Here is a 15689-nt window from a genome sequence, read left to right as displayed (position 1 = left end):
AAAAATTTTGCAAGCAGGTTGGAGGCTAGTTCAAGAATCAAATTGCTGACTTACCCAGGCTGGCTGGTTACAGTGCGTTTCTTTGAAAGGCAATCAATGGTTCTACTGCTCTGCTAGTACTCACCATTTTGAAAGTGATGTTCCCATGATTGGTACTTCATCTATTATTTTATTGCAGGTCTCCTCTCAGCTGAAAAAGTCAACCGATTGCTGCATGGCCAGCGACGAATCAGGTAAAAGGTTTTATTATACATGTACAACTGTCAGTGTCAGTGTTATGACATACAGTGTGTTTTTTCCTTCCCCTCTCTCTCATTCTCAAGTTCTGGTCAGAATAACTCATGTGGAGGTGTGCGTGTGTGACTGTGAGCAAGACTGTGAGAGAGTGGTGTTTTTTTTTATAATTCAGGTTCAGGGATAATAATAAAATAATGAACACCTACTGACTTAGACTCCAAACCGCAAGCTCTTAGCCTTATTTCACCAGTATGGTGATCACTTCCTCCCGTATTGGAACCATTACTAATATACTAGAAGCTCATGACTTTCAGTGTGTATGTTTGATTAAAAAAAAATGCATTGCAGTAAACACTGTCACTGTCAGGATATAATTATCTCAATGAAACTGTGTGTCAAGTTCTATTATTATTTTCCTTTTTTGAGTATGTATAACATGTATATTATGCATGTGTGTAGAGCACAGAGAGCGTAAAACTTTAAAAGGAAAATAATAATAGAACTTGACACACATGATTCCTGTGATAATGTAGGACAGTGGCATTGATATCTTTCTAGAATAATATGTCGTTTTACATTCAGTGAAATTTTGACTGAATTAGTGAACTGAATGTATTCAAATATGGTGACAGACATGTGTGTGTACATCACTACATGTTCTGTAGCTTACAAGTTACATTGAAAACAGCCTTGAGTCTTTGGGGTTCCAACAAAAATCAGACGCAGTAGGGGGGGGGGGGGGGGGAGTCGGGGGATTTTATTTGAACTTGTCTACCAGGGAAAAAGAATGTTTAAGCTCTTGGCATTTATGTGGGTTTAGTGTGTGTATGTGTGTCAGTTACAAACAGTACACAACTTATTCCTTTATACTCATACATAGGTTTGTTCTTGTCGTTGTGTTTAAGATCCGTTCCTTTCTCATTCATTTGTCAGTAGTGACTGAAGATGACGAAGACCTGGCCAGTGAATGTGGATGAAAAGCAGTGCTATCCAAGTCCAGCTATGATCGATGGGGAAACTACAGCATCAGCCGCAGAGGATCACCGGACAAAAAGAACTGTTTCCCAGTATTGTAAATGTCCTCTCAGTATTGGTTGTATTGAGCATTACAACTTGTTGCTATTGTACATTTTTGTCAATGTTTTAAAGGCCCGCTACGCCTCACAGGGCCGGACTAGGCTAAGAGGAGGGGTGGGGGTGGGGGGGTTGCCAGTGGTGGTCCAGGGGGATGTTCCCCTTGGCGGGGTCAAGGGGCAGAGCCCCTATATTGTGGGGGTCAGGGGGCGAAGCCCCCTGAAGCTGATGGGTAGGTCATATTCTGAGATAGGAAAATGGTCGCTCCTTGCATGAAACGGCATAAAATAAACAATCATAAAAAATGTTTTAAATAAGTGAGGTACATGTTTAGGCTAGGGGGGGGGGGGTTGCGCAACTCCCATAACACCCCCCCCCCCTGGTAGTCCGGCCCTGCCTCATTTAAAAAGTTGTCCTATCGTTATGAACTGAGCGCTGTCATTGTCCCATAAGAACTCCATTCCTTTGGGCGGTGCAATATATTATTCTATATTTTTCTCTCAAGATACACATTTTCAAAAAGAGACCGAGCGCTGAACTGAAGTTGTGCAGTGCGGATCTTGCGTTTTTGGGAATTCCAAACCGTTTGTGATATGAGCTGTTTGGGTACACCTGTCTGCAGCACATTCAAGTTAGGAGTACGGGAGACAACTCCAACTGACCATAAGTCTTGCGTCTGCTTTTGTTTTTAGTTCAAGACATTTTGACGAAGCGCATTGAATTATGCCACCGAAATAAAACTAAGGCCTGTCCACTTACAAAAAGTGCTGGGTCAAAGTTCAGTAAATCTTACATTTTCTTAAAGGTACTGAACTTGTCAAATCCAGGTGCACAGAGCCCCTGGGGCTTTTAGTCATACCTCAGGCAGCTATTCGTTAGAAGAACTACCAAGTTTCATTGACTTGCACCCAAAGAGTCAAGAACTGCAATTTTTTTTACGAATTAATTTCGTACTCAGACCCGGCTGGTCTTGACCTATTTTTGGATCTAAATTTAGATCAGGTAGATCACCACATCATGCACAAAAAGACACGTCACTAGCAAACTATGTCAGACGTCATCATGAGTTTGTGTAAAACAAAATGGATGCCGGAATCACTCAGTTGAATCGAACTCCGACCAAACACCACATAATAACTAGGTCAATTTATGCACTCGCGTGAACAAGAAACTGTCGAGCTTCACAGATGTCGTCGTTGGGTAGTTTTGGGTTTGTTTTACTACCATAGGAGGATTTTTGAACTGTAAATGCACTCAGCTGCAACAAAAACGCAAAACGAAGACTGTGAGCTGCACTGTGCCTTTAAGGAAATGTGCGGCAGTAAAATTGAATTCGGAAAATACATGGAATAACCTGGTTTTCTGCATAAAAATAAATAAAACAATTGTGAATACTTCTTCTGCGTTCGTGGGCTGAAACTCACATGTACACTCGTGTTTTTGCACGAGTGGATTTTTACGTGTATGATCCTTTTTACCCCGCCATTTAGGCAGCCCCGTCGCGATATAACCTTCGTGGTTGAAAACGACGTTAAACACCAAATAAAGAAAGAAAGAATTTAGGCAGCCATACGCCGCTTTCGGAGAATTGTGAATACTGATCGACGTAGAGTGCCGTTGGAAACAGTCATTACATTGGATTTCTAGGAAACTGTTTAACAGCGACATCATACATCAGAAATTCCTAATATTTGGCACAAAGATACACATGTATCAATCTACAATCATATAGAACGATTTTTGACAACAGACTACAGTTGAATTTTGATATATTTTGTCATGAGGATGAACGAATTTCTTACTGCATAGTCATTACAATAATTAATCTAAATTAAACTGTAGTTTTTAACAAAAAAACACGTTCTTTATGATTGTAGATATAATACATGTGTATCCTTAAATATTATGAATTTCTGATGTTTGATGTTGCTGTAAAACTGTTTTTTAGAAATCCCATATGGCGCTGTTAATGCTAGATTCCATAGCAACAGCAGTCTATATCCATCCACAATGTTTTCATTCATATTAATAAGTCACTTCAAGAATTAACCAGAAAACCAAGTTATTCCTTGACTATTCTTCAAGTTTAAAGGCACAATGCAGCTCACAGACTTAGTTTTGCGTTTTTGTTGCAGCTGAGTGCATTTACAGTTCAAAAATCCTCCTATGGTAGTAAAACAAACCCAAAACTACCCAACGACGACATCTGTGAAGCTCGACAGTTTCTTGTTCACGCGAGTGCATAAATTAACCTAGTTATTACGTGGTGTTTGGTCTGAGTTCGATTCAAATGAGTGATTCCGGCATCCATTTTGTTTTACACAAACTCATGATGATGTCTGACATAGTTTGCAGTGACGTGTCTTTTTGTGCATGGTGTGGTGATCCAAAAATAGGTCAAGACCAGCCAGGACAGAGTCCGAAATTAATTCGTAAAAAAATCGCAGTTCTTGACTCTTTGGGTGCAAGTCAATGAAACTTGGTAGTTCTTCTAACGGATAGCTGCCTGAGGTATGAATAAAAGCCCCAGGGGATCCATGCACCTGGATTTGACAAGTTCAGTACCTTTAAGTTTGGTAATTTTACTGCCGCACATTGCCTTAAGTCATAAATAAAGGGTTCCAGTAACATACCATTCTTCTTTATTGATTATGAACTTTGGAAGGTTAGAATACTAAAGATCCACTACCTGGCTGCTGTCTGCGGAAAATCGATTAATTCATAGACAAATATGCCTTGCAGGGAAGCAGCTAGCCAGTTGACTGTAGTGTACGTGTGTTTGTGTAGAGGTGTTCTTATTGCATGTTCAAGCCAGGACAGATGGTGACCTGAAACATTTACACATTATGTATGCAGGACTGCTACTTTAAGCTTAGGTGCAAGTGTGATGATATAATTATTTGTTTGACTGATTATGGGCATTAAAATAAAACTGCAAAAAGAATACTTACACTTGAGATCTGATTTTGTGCGTGTCTGTATGTGTGTGCGCATGAGGGTGTGTGTGGGCCATTTGACATACTTGCAGAAGAAACCAACAGAGGTAACTGATAAACTGCATTTATTAACACAAAGAGGTAAACAAAGTGAGTTCACACATTTCACAAAAGTAAGAAAAGGCAGTCTCACATGTATGTGTGATAGTCTAGGAATACCAATGCATTCACAATATTTAGTACTCACATGAATGGCCCAAGAAAACTATAGGCTGAGAATGCAAGTTCTAATTTGGCACATTTGTACATGTAGCTGCATCCACTAGACATATATCCATCTTACAATAAAAAAAACTAGTGGTTAGGACATGGGCCTGAAAATCTCAAGGTCCTAGGTTCGAATCTCTGCAGAGGCATTTACTTTTCCCCCTTAGTTAAAATAAAAATGCTCAATCGAGAGAGAGCAACCGTAAAGTTACCAGCGTAAAAGTAAAGTGTTGAATGCAGCTGTAAAGGTCATGCCAGCAGTGGGGGTCAGTTCTGGTAGCTCTGTCAGCACAGAATGGACTGAATCTGATCATCATCCTCAGCAAAGCCAGGCACCACTCTGCAAGCTGCCTGCACGTCATATCTCGGCACCTGACTTCCTGGAAAATAAAGAAAATGTATTACTGAGCACATTCAGACTTTGCTGTGCGCTGATGGGGGTATGTTTTTGGTATTGAGAAGAGGGTGTGTGGTGGGGGTGCCAGAAGGTAGGTAGGTAGGAAGAAATACATGTACTTGTTCTTCACACAATCAGTGGGATGGAGAATGGTGTGGGTGATACTGACAGTGAGTGAGTGACAACTATTAACTAAACTGTAAACATTGTTCTGTAATATTACAGGTGCCATCATTCCTTCCTGTGAAAACCATTTATTTATATACTTTCATCATTAAAATTAAAAAGAATCTGTCATCATTAAAATTAAAAAGACTTCCTCACAAGAACCTTTCTAACGACATGATATCTTGTTATGCTGCTGATGTGAGCGGTTTTTCTGGAATGTGATGGAAATTTACTATTTTTTTAATTGACAGCATGAGCCCTCATCCCACACACATTCTCTATTTAACGTTGACACCTTACAGTTTTGTTGAGAAATGTGATGTGAAGTCATTCACAAAATTCTAACACTGCGCAGGGGCAGTCAGGGTGTTGATACGTTTTACTATATTATATAACTCTTATTCCATGTAAAAAATAAAAAAAAACTATAAAAAAACTGGCCAGATCTGTGATTGTGAGCCAAGGAAAGGACTGACTGTATTTAAAATAATTCCAGTAATGAGTAAATCTTTCATTCTAGCTATTTCATGTTTTAGTTTTACTTTCTTGCATCACAATAGTTCAAATCAATGTTCATACAAACAGCATAATGCACTTTATGAGTATAGGGTTGCAACAAACTTTAAGATGGGAAGGAGAGAGAAAATACAGATATTTGTACCATTATGTACACAAAGTACATCATACCAATTAGTGAATTACCATGCACAGTATTACTATGCATCTTCAAATGTATGAATAATTTCATCTACAAAGTACTTGTAATAATGTAAATGTAATACAATTTACAAAGAACAAAAGACTGCTGAATGATCTACATCAGTACACACTACATGCATGTTTATAGCTACAGACTACCATCACCAATACCTTATAAATGTGTAACTTACTCTTCAGGGGTAGTCTGTAATGTAAAGCACCACGCCAAGTCATCCTGATACCTCTCCAGTACATGTATCCATGTTTAAAGGTAAACTGTTGGAACTGGAAGACAGGAGCTGTATGAATGATGCACATCACCTCTGGTTTCTCGGGAGGCCTGAAAAAAACCATAACAATATTAACATAACTATTAACATGTCTTGAAAATGAAATAAGTACTATTTCAACTTCACTATCAGAGCCAAATCACTCACTAATTCAGTAATTGTTTTGTTTATTCTTTTACAACCATAGTTCATACACTGATACAGCAACATTTGATTCTGTGCATATAGATTAAAGATCAAGCATTTTGTAAACTTGAGTAAAAAAAATAAGAACACAACAAGCACACACTCTGCCACGGTGACTCACAGTCACACCCAGTTACTCAGTAACACACATGACATACACAACAGATGAATCTTGCTCAGTTCTACAAAGGCCACGTTTGCAATGGTCATGTCTTGGATTTCAAAAACAATAACTTACCTGCTGGTTGATCCAAACCGATGATTGACAATCAGTGAGAGGAAAATGTCCGAGGCTGAGGATACTGCCTGTGGTGGGAGGGCGTTCCATTCGCCAATGGTGCGAGGAAAGAAAGACTGCTGTCTGTATGATGTTCTGCAGGCTGGGAGTTTATGAGCCTCAGCATGGATTGAGCGAGTGCTGAGTGCATTCTTTTCGCTCTATCCTATTAATTCACACATTGACCCTGCAGCAGTGACGATCATTTCTAGATTGCAATCGGCAAAGTTCGTAGCTCGGATTGCACTCATTCCAGCGCTACCGTGTACTGGGTCAGCGAGACACGAACGACAACTCAAATCGATAAGCATCCGAACACATCGGAACTTCCGTTTACGTTCGTAGCTACTCGGAAATAGCCTTCGGGATTGAAAGCCCGCAACTGACGTGTGAAAAAAAATTTCGCGGCCCGGGGAGAGCCTGGACAGAAGATGAGGCCGACAGGAAACGATTCCGGAGGTGGCGGAGCCGTATGAAGCGGTCGTGAGCAGCAGTTGTCGCCCTTGGTCTTCCCGCTCGTGGCAAGTCAGCAACGCAGCCAGTGGCTTGAAACCTGACCCACAGTCTACTGATGGTGCTCTGGGACACGTGGAAGTGCCTGGCGATTGCACTTTGACTTTGGCCTGCTTGTAAACGACCCAATGCAATTTGGCGGTCTTCTCTGCTCAATCGGGCCATCTTTCGTCGCTGAATTGTCGTCTGATTTCTTTGTGGCGAACAATCCGCTTTTATGGGTTTTGGAAGACATGGTGAGAGCTCAATATTCCCCGAGTTTCACGAGATTACACTGAAGCATGACGAGTGGTCATGCCAAATGAGCAATTTTGACATTGTAGCCACTGATAACGCATACGTCACGTGCAGAGCTCACTTGTGGCAATGGACGAAAGGTCGACGACCAGATAAACATTTTCTGCAGTTTGGTGGATATCCTTGTAGCCATATAACTAAATTAACCAAATATTACAAGCTATGCGTTTCTTTTTTTGAACAGTATATATACCGTCTCTGCTAATTCACATTTACAAATATTGCTATTATGAGTTATTTCTATTATGCTGAATGTTGGCAAATGATTACAAATATGTCGAGAAAAAAATATATTAAGCATGGGCCTTTAAGCCGAATGCTGATATCGTTTGCGAATTAAATGAGATTTTACTTAAGGTGAACAAAGTCATTCAAGGCCTTGTTAAACGAAAAGCTACCAATCCTTGTTTTATCCACAAGATATTTTTGATAGCTGTGTTTGTCGTTATAGTATTAGTAGAACCTCTGAAGCAGCTGTTTAACGGGAGCCTCAGGGCTTGTATTTATCCCAGCTTGTGGACGTCTCATCTAACACCTGTTAACACAGACTAACCAGCTAAATGTTGAAATTATCATCCATTAATATGTGTCGGGAAGGTCACGGAGCGCTCTTTTTTCCCCCCTCTGCTTCTTTCTCTGTGTAAACTTGTAGGGCTAGTTATTTTTCAGTAACATACCCAACAACCAAAATCACTTTCCCAACAATGGGCCTGAATCCTCGATAGCTCATGGGTAAAGAATGTACACATTGGGGATATTCTTTTTGCGGCTCAAAAGTTTAGAACATTCTAATGTACAAACTATACATTTCTGGAGCAAACAATACAACCATACCGCATTTAAACCACCAACTGCAGGCTTGGATTCATGAATCTCAGTATAAAACGCACATACTCAATAATGCAATCAGTACAAATTTAAAGCCCGTCCTTGAGACCAGAATCGACTTCGCGAAGCGTCTTGAAGTCTTCAGAATAAAAACCTGCAGCTACGGCGAAGCAGTTCGTCCTTTACTTGGCTTCGAACAATCTGCAGCTAGTATATGATGTTTTTGATTGCGAATTAAATACGATTTCACTGACAGTTGATAAGGTGAACAAAGTCATTCAAGGCCTTGTTAAACGAAAAGCTACCAATCCTTGTTTTATCCAAACTATATTTGTGATATCTGTGTTTGTCGTTACAGTATTAGTAGAACCTCTGAAGCAGCTGTTTAACGGGAGCCGCAGGGCTTGTATTTATCCCAGCTTGTGGACGACTCATGTAACACCTTTTAACGAAGACTAACCTGCTTAATGTTAAAATAATCATCCAACAAAAACATTGTTAATCTGTGTCTGGAAGGTTACGGAGCGGTTTGTCCACATCCAAGTTTGCAGGTGTGGATGTCTTTATTTATTTTTTTTTTTTTACATTTAGTCAAGTTTTGACTAAATGTTTTAACGTAGAGGGGGGAATCGACACGAGGGTCGTGGTGTATGTGTGTGTCTGTGTGTGTAGAGCAATTCAGACTAAACTACTGGACCGATCTTTATGAAATTTGACATGAGAGTTCCTAGGTATGAACTCCCCGAACGTTTTTTTCATTTTTTGGATAAATGTCTTTGATGACGTCATATCCGGCTTTTCGTGAAAGTTGAGGCGGCACTGTCACGCCCTCATTTTTTAACCAAATTGGTTGAAATTTTGGTCAAGTAATCTTCGACAAAGCCCGGACTGCGGTATTGCATTTCAGCTTGGTGGCTTAAAAATTAATTAATGACTTTGGTCATTAAAAATCTGAAAATTGTAAAAAAACAAAAAAAATTATAAAACGATCCAAATTTACGTTCATCTTATTCTCCATCATTTGCTGATTCCAAAAACATATAAATATTTTATATTTGGATTAAAAACAAGCTCTGAAAATTAAATATATAAAAATTATTATCAAAATTAATTTGTCGAAATCAATTTAAAAACACTGTCACCTTATTCCTTGTCGGTTCCTGATTCCAAAAACATATAAATATGATATGTTTGGATTAAAAACACGCTCAGAAAGTTAAAACGAAGAGAGGTACAGAAAAGCGTGCTATCATTCTCAGCGCAACTACTACCCCGCTCTTCTTGTCAATTTCACTGCCTTTGCCGTGAGCAGTGGACTGACGATGCTACGAGTATACGGTCTTGCTGCGTTGCATTGCGTTCAGTTTCATTCTCTCTTTGCTAAATTTATTAATTAATAAAATCAGTACTAGCGTATGCGCAGCTATTAGTGCGTGAACATTGATGAATTATATTCTTTTAGTAGTTAGGTACCAGGTTCTGCAAAGTCCACATGGTACCCTTCTCGGTATAACCAGCTTGAACGATAGAGTTCTACGCCGTGTAGTCTAGTGAGTTCGACAGCTACTTGACTAATTGTTGTATTTTCGCCTAACGCGACTTGTTTCATCTTCCATTGTTTTTCTTGTTCGTATTGCCATTAGAAGAGCTTGGGGAGACAAATGTCGTCGCATCCTTTTCTTGTCTGCAGAGGTGCCGCTGTCGGCCGCACTGTGTCTCTGTTTCCCTTGAACAAGGGGTACGTCTTCTGGATTATGGGCAGCAGTCTATTTTACTTGGCCAAAGACTGTTTTCGGCAGAGAGAGAGAGAGAGAGAGAGAGAGAGAGAGAGAGAGAGAGAGAGAGAGAGAGAGAGAGAGAGAGAGAGAGAGAGAGAGAGAGAGAGAAATCAGAGAGAGAGATCAGAGAGAGAGATCAGAGAGAGAGATCAGAGAGAGAGAGAGAGAGATAAATCAGAGAGATAGAGAGAGAGAGAAATCAGACAGAGAGAGATAAGAGAGAGAGAGAGATAGAGAGAAACCAAAGAGAGAGAGATCAGAAAGAGAGAGAGAGAGAGAGATAGAGAGAAACCAAAGAGAGAGAGATCAGAAAGAGAGAGAGAGAGAGAGAGAGAGAGAGAGGGGGGAGAGAAACCAGAGAGAGATAGATCAGAGAGAGAGAGAGAGAGAGAGAGAGAGAGAGAGAGAGAGAGAGAGAGAGAGAGAGAGAGAGAGAGAGAGAGAGAGAGAGAGAGAGAGAGAGAGAGAGAGAGAGAGAGAGAGAGATTCTTCTTTTCCTTTCCGGCTTGGTGACGTAACAGGGTATCGCGATTTTCTCGCCATTCTCGGATCCTTTTTCTATCTACCCCAAACTCACTTGCTGTTTGCGACACATTTCTATTGGCGTTATTATCCAAATAGTCAAGAGCTGACATCCGCGGCATCTTGTAATCATTGACGTGCAGACGTTTGATAGGGTTTGCAAGAAAGGGAAATCATTCACAAAACTAGCAGATCAAGTGCGGAATTTGTAATTCCCTGATTTCAATGGTGTAAAGTGGGGGGTGGGCGCTTACAATGTACTATACCCTATGCACGGTTTTGGACTAAAAGTGGGGGGGGGGGGGGGGTGTGCGCTTACTCGATACTGGGCGCTTACAAGGTACTTTACGGTACGTCATCAAAGAAATGTATCCAAAAAAAGAAAGAAACAAGTGTTGACCTTAACGGGGTCAAGAAGCCGCCCTTGGTAATATGGGGGTGGGACACGGAGACTGACTGTTAGGGTTTAACGTCCTCTTAGACCAACTGGTCTATATTGGGACAGGTATTGCTAATACGCTGAAGATATGGTGTAATGCTGTGATTCGAACAAGCCCGCTGTGGCTGTCTTCCTCGACACACCAGCATTGGGTTTGTCTCGTCAAAGTATCGAAATACGATCATGATAATCAGAGACGAGAGATGATGCATGCGTGTCTTCGTGTTTTCCAAGCCCTGAGACTTTCGCTGTGAACGTGGGATCTTTTTCGTGCGCATGTGTGCACACGGGGGTGTTCGGACACTGAAGAGAGTCTGCACAAAGTTGACTCCGAGAAATAAATCTCTCGCCGAACGTGGGGATCGAACCCACGCTGATAGCGACCATTGGACACGGAGACAGACAGACAGACAGAGGGAGGGAGATTTTTTTTGGAAATGAATAAATTATTAGAAAATATAAAAAATAAAAGTAAATAAATACGTTTTAGAAAAAAATAATTAAAAAGAAAGTAAATGATTGAATTAATTTAAAAAAATTGACCGAGCTCTTTACACGTGGTGACACTTTGAACTGTAGGAACAGTTGGGGCGGGTGAATTCGGGCTGCATGCTCAAAATTGTAGCCATTCCCTGCCCGTTCCAAATGAACGGTTATGGAACCTTATTACGTAGGCAACGGAACTCATGGATTGTTCATGGAACTGAACGCAATGGTAACGCAACGCTAGTGCTCTCACACACTGGGTTGTCATACCCGCATTCAACACATCCGTTCCCAGCTGTCCTGAAGACGGCTGCCACTATGGTCAGACGCTGCTCAAAGATGCCAAAAACGGTCGTTTGCGCACGGATGTGTGGAATGGGGGTATAAGCAAGGCAACGTTAACACGGTCAATATGCATATTCAGCGATCAGTACGGGCCAGCCATCATTGCTGCAACGGATCGTGAACTCCGATCAATACAGTGTCCAAAGCAAAGGGTATCACATTAAAATGATTAAGCGCACACTGCATAACATACTCATCAGAGTTAAAGTTGTTGGTCGCGATGGCAGGTAAAAGCCGGTCAACCACGTGCTAATGCTTCGCCTCGCTTTGAAAAGCTTGACCCCATGTCAAAGGCGCTTGCTGTGTCACACCGCTTACAAATCCTGACAGAAGTTTTCCGGAAACACGTCTACCCTTAGTCAATTTCATGCATTTATTATTTAAACAGCCTTACTCCGCAACGCAATTTTTCCTTATTTTTGTAAGGACAATCACACCTTGTGTATGGACTGCACACACGCACGAACACAAATACTCGAATACCAAACACACGCACGGACACAAATACTCAAATACCAAACACACACGCACGGACACAAATACTCGATTACCAAACACACACGCACGGACAAAAATACTCGATTACCAAACACAAACAGAGGGACACAAATACTTGATTACCAAACACACACGCACGGACACAAATACTCCATTACCAAACACAAACACACGGACCCAAATAATCGATTACCAAACACACACGGACACAAATACTCGATTACCAAACACAAACACAATCTCATATTTTCGCAAATTTTGACACCGCAGACACAACACTTAATACATTCTTGTCCATTTATGTATTGAAGAATTCGCGCCAAAAGTAAATGTTAAATTTGCTGTGCCACAGATGAATATACAGTTAAACAAACAAATACCAAGTGTGTTATATAGAGCTTAAACAATGACCACGAGTTGATTACTGGAAAATAAACCACGAGTGGGTATTTGCAGCCGCTTGGTAATTCACGAGTGTGCGGAGCACACGAGTGAATAGACTTGACCCACAAGTCAGCAGCGAATGTGATAAACGGGTTATCTCCCCTGAAAAGCGAAGCAAGCTTCGAACATGCGACGATGGAAAAGAGAAGAACTGTGAGCGAACTGCGAAAGGTGTGTGTGGGTGTGTGTGTGTGATGTGTGTCAGTGTGTGTGTATATGCGCGTGCTGTGTGTGATGTGTGTCAGTGTGTGTGTATGCGCGTGCTGTGTGTGTGTGTGGCTGTGCTTGCGTGAGCTTGTGTGTGTGTGTGAGAGAGAGAGAGCGATAGTGAGAGTAGGGTATGGTTGTTGGTGAAAGTTGAGTTGGACGCTGGGGTTGGGCGGGTGTGTGTGTCAGAGAGGGTTGTGTGTGTGTTGGGGGGGGGGTGGACTGCGTGTGTGTGTTTATTTGTGTGTGTGAGGGTTGTGTGTGTGTGTGGGGGGGGGGTTGACCGCGTGTGTGGGTTTATTTGTGTGTGTGAGGGTTGTGTGTGTGTGTGTGATGTGTGTCAGTGTGTGTGTGTGACTGCGTGTGTGTGGTTATTTGTGTGTGGTGTGTGTGTGCCTTTCGCCTTGTATTGAGGAAATTAAACTGCGTTTGCGTATTATGTGTGTGTTTGCAAGCGTCCGTGTATGTTAGGCATATCTCAGTAGGTGTGTGTATGTGCGCGTACGTGCAATGTGTGTGCGTGCGCGCGTGTGTTTGTGTATGTATGTATGTATGTGTGTGTGTGTGTGTGTGTGTGTGTGTGTGTGTGTGAGAGAGAGAGAGAGAGAGAGAGCGATAGTGAGAGTAGGGTATGGTTGTTGGTGAAAGTTGAGTTGGACGCTGGGGTTGGGCGGGTGTGTGTGTCAGAGAGGGTTGTGTGTATGTGTGGGGGGGGGGGGGGGGCTGGACTGCGTGTGTGTGTTTATTTGTGTGTGTTTATTTGTGTGTGTGAGGGTTGTGTGTGGGGGGGGTTGACTGCGTGTGTGGGTTTATTTGTGTGTGTGAGGGTTGTGTGTGTGTGTGTGGGACTGCGTGTGTGTGTTTATTTGTGTGTGGTGTGTGTGTGCCTTTCGCCTTGTATTGAGGAAATTAAACTGCGTTTGCGTATTATGTGTGTGTTTGCAAGCGTGCGTGTATGTTAGGCATATCTCAGTAGGTGTATGTGCGCGTACGTGCAATGTGTGTGCGTGCGCGCGTGTGTTTGTGTATGTATGTATGTATGTGTGTGTGTGTGTGTGTGTGTGTGTGTGTGTGTGTGTGTGTGTGTGTGAGAGATAAACAAACTATCAAGAACAAAACAAAACTGAACAAACGAAATGTTTTCCCCCCAACTCTGATTATTGCTTGTTTCGGAGACGACTGTGATTTTGACTTTTTGAGTAAGCCTACACGAACACACAAGCTCAATACAGCCGGCAACAAGTTCGCCGGTCGGGGCAGTGAAATACTATTTCAAATAGATCTATTTCACTAAGAATGTCAATGGATATAGGGCAACATACTTGTTTTTTAAATCAGTGATTGATTAGATCGTCATATTTTTGTGACACTGAGACCAAACCATCAAAAAATTAGCAATAGGCCTTGAATCAAAGTCGTGCGAGATCTGACCTTGCTGCAAATGTACGTGTACGACTTGATTGTGTTGACGTTCAACTGGTAAGCTGGGCGATTGCAGGCTTTTATCCAGCGAAGGCAGCGATCTAGATGGTACAGATGCTTTCCCGGTTTCACAAATGGGATGAATTTCACGCCAACACAGCGTTCAGGATACCTATCATCCGTTTTACATTGTCCCCAAGCACAGCGCTTGTTAGCAGCATTTGTGTGTGTTTGCTTCCTAAAACAAGGGAAGTAACTCCCAGAGTCTCGATATGTGGATATGGTTAATTACCAAGCGGCTGCAAATACCCACGAGTGGTTTATTTTCCAGTAATCAACGAGTTGTCGTCATTGTTTAAGCTATTTATACAACGAACAACACGGGTCGAACATGCAGTCATGCAGACGACATTTTGTACGCAATTTCATTTCAGCCTAATCACTCAGAGTGTCAAATGCGCGTCATTCAAATAGTCCCTATTCTTTTACTTTATTCTTAGTCTCCGACTCGTCGGCATTATACTTGTCTGGTCTAAATATCGGACACCATTGCTACGATTAAAACACAATAGCGTTTATATAGCTATTCTGACATTACATTCTGTGTTAAAATCATGTTTTTGTCAGCAACAAGGACCAGAATGGTCCATGTCGTTGATAGCAGACGACGGTTCCCTTTCCGCATGAAGCCACGGAAATAACCGAACATTGAAAAACCCACGGACATGTATGACGGAGAAAACTCGGGATAACCGGATGTTTAGCATTACGTCAATATGCTAGGAATCATATGACGTCATGACGTATCGTGCTTGCCTACGTAGATTGTAGATCTATATGTTCGAAAGTCTGACTTCTGTTGTGAATTCGCATGGTGAAGACTGCGGTAAATCTGTAGATGATAAGAGAACAAGGATTGTCTCAGAAGAAACGACTAAATGTTTCAGACCGGTAACTTCATTTCAACATTGCACTATATAATGGACGTTCTATGTGACAGGAGAGTTTGCTGATTTTGTGTTAAACATTGGATAGATCGTCTGCTAGAATCAGAGATAGATCGGTTCAGATTGCAGCTTCTGGAAATTTGCAAGGTTTGTTGCCTGTTAAAGAACTGGATTTTACACGTACAGTAAGCAACAACAAAAACACACACAAAGCAAATGGCATCGTCTGTCGACTAGTCGCAGAAACAAACCTGGCGAGGTATGCGTGTACTTCATACACGTCAGCCATTGTTGTTACAGTTTTGAGTCAACGTTGTACGTATTCTTCCGCAACAGGGTCCAATCGTTTGGGTTTCAAATGTTCTAAAAATAAATTCTAGTGTTGATTATTTTTTAGCCCTCTTTATTCTTACTTCGAATAATCCACGTGTG

The 15689-nt window shown here is 41.5% G+C and overlaps 1 protein-coding gene and 1 long non-coding RNA gene across 3 annotated transcripts in view; both read right to left on the bottom strand.

Moving 5' to 3' along the window:
* The window catches only part of LOC138974012 (uncharacterized), a 502416-nt gene that overhangs the window by 260152 nt on the left and 226575 nt on the right, over positions 1–15689 (bottom strand). The window lies entirely within an intron of this gene.
* On the bottom strand, positions 4356–6932 carry LOC138973999 (uncharacterized). Its single transcript, XR_011458261.1, has 3 exons — positions 6493–6932; positions 5970–6118; positions 4356–4894 (listed from the first exon to the last, which is right to left on the bottom strand). It is a non-coding gene; the product is annotated as an uncharacterized lncRNA (long non-coding RNA).

This window comes from Littorina saxatilis, linkage group LG8 (genome assembly GCF_037325665.1).
Source record: "Littorina saxatilis isolate snail1 linkage group LG8, US_GU_Lsax_2.0, whole genome shotgun sequence".
Taxonomy (NCBI): domain Eukaryota; kingdom Metazoa; phylum Mollusca; class Gastropoda; order Littorinimorpha; family Littorinidae; genus Littorina; species Littorina saxatilis.
This window is presented reverse-complemented; position numbering and strand designations above follow the sequence as displayed.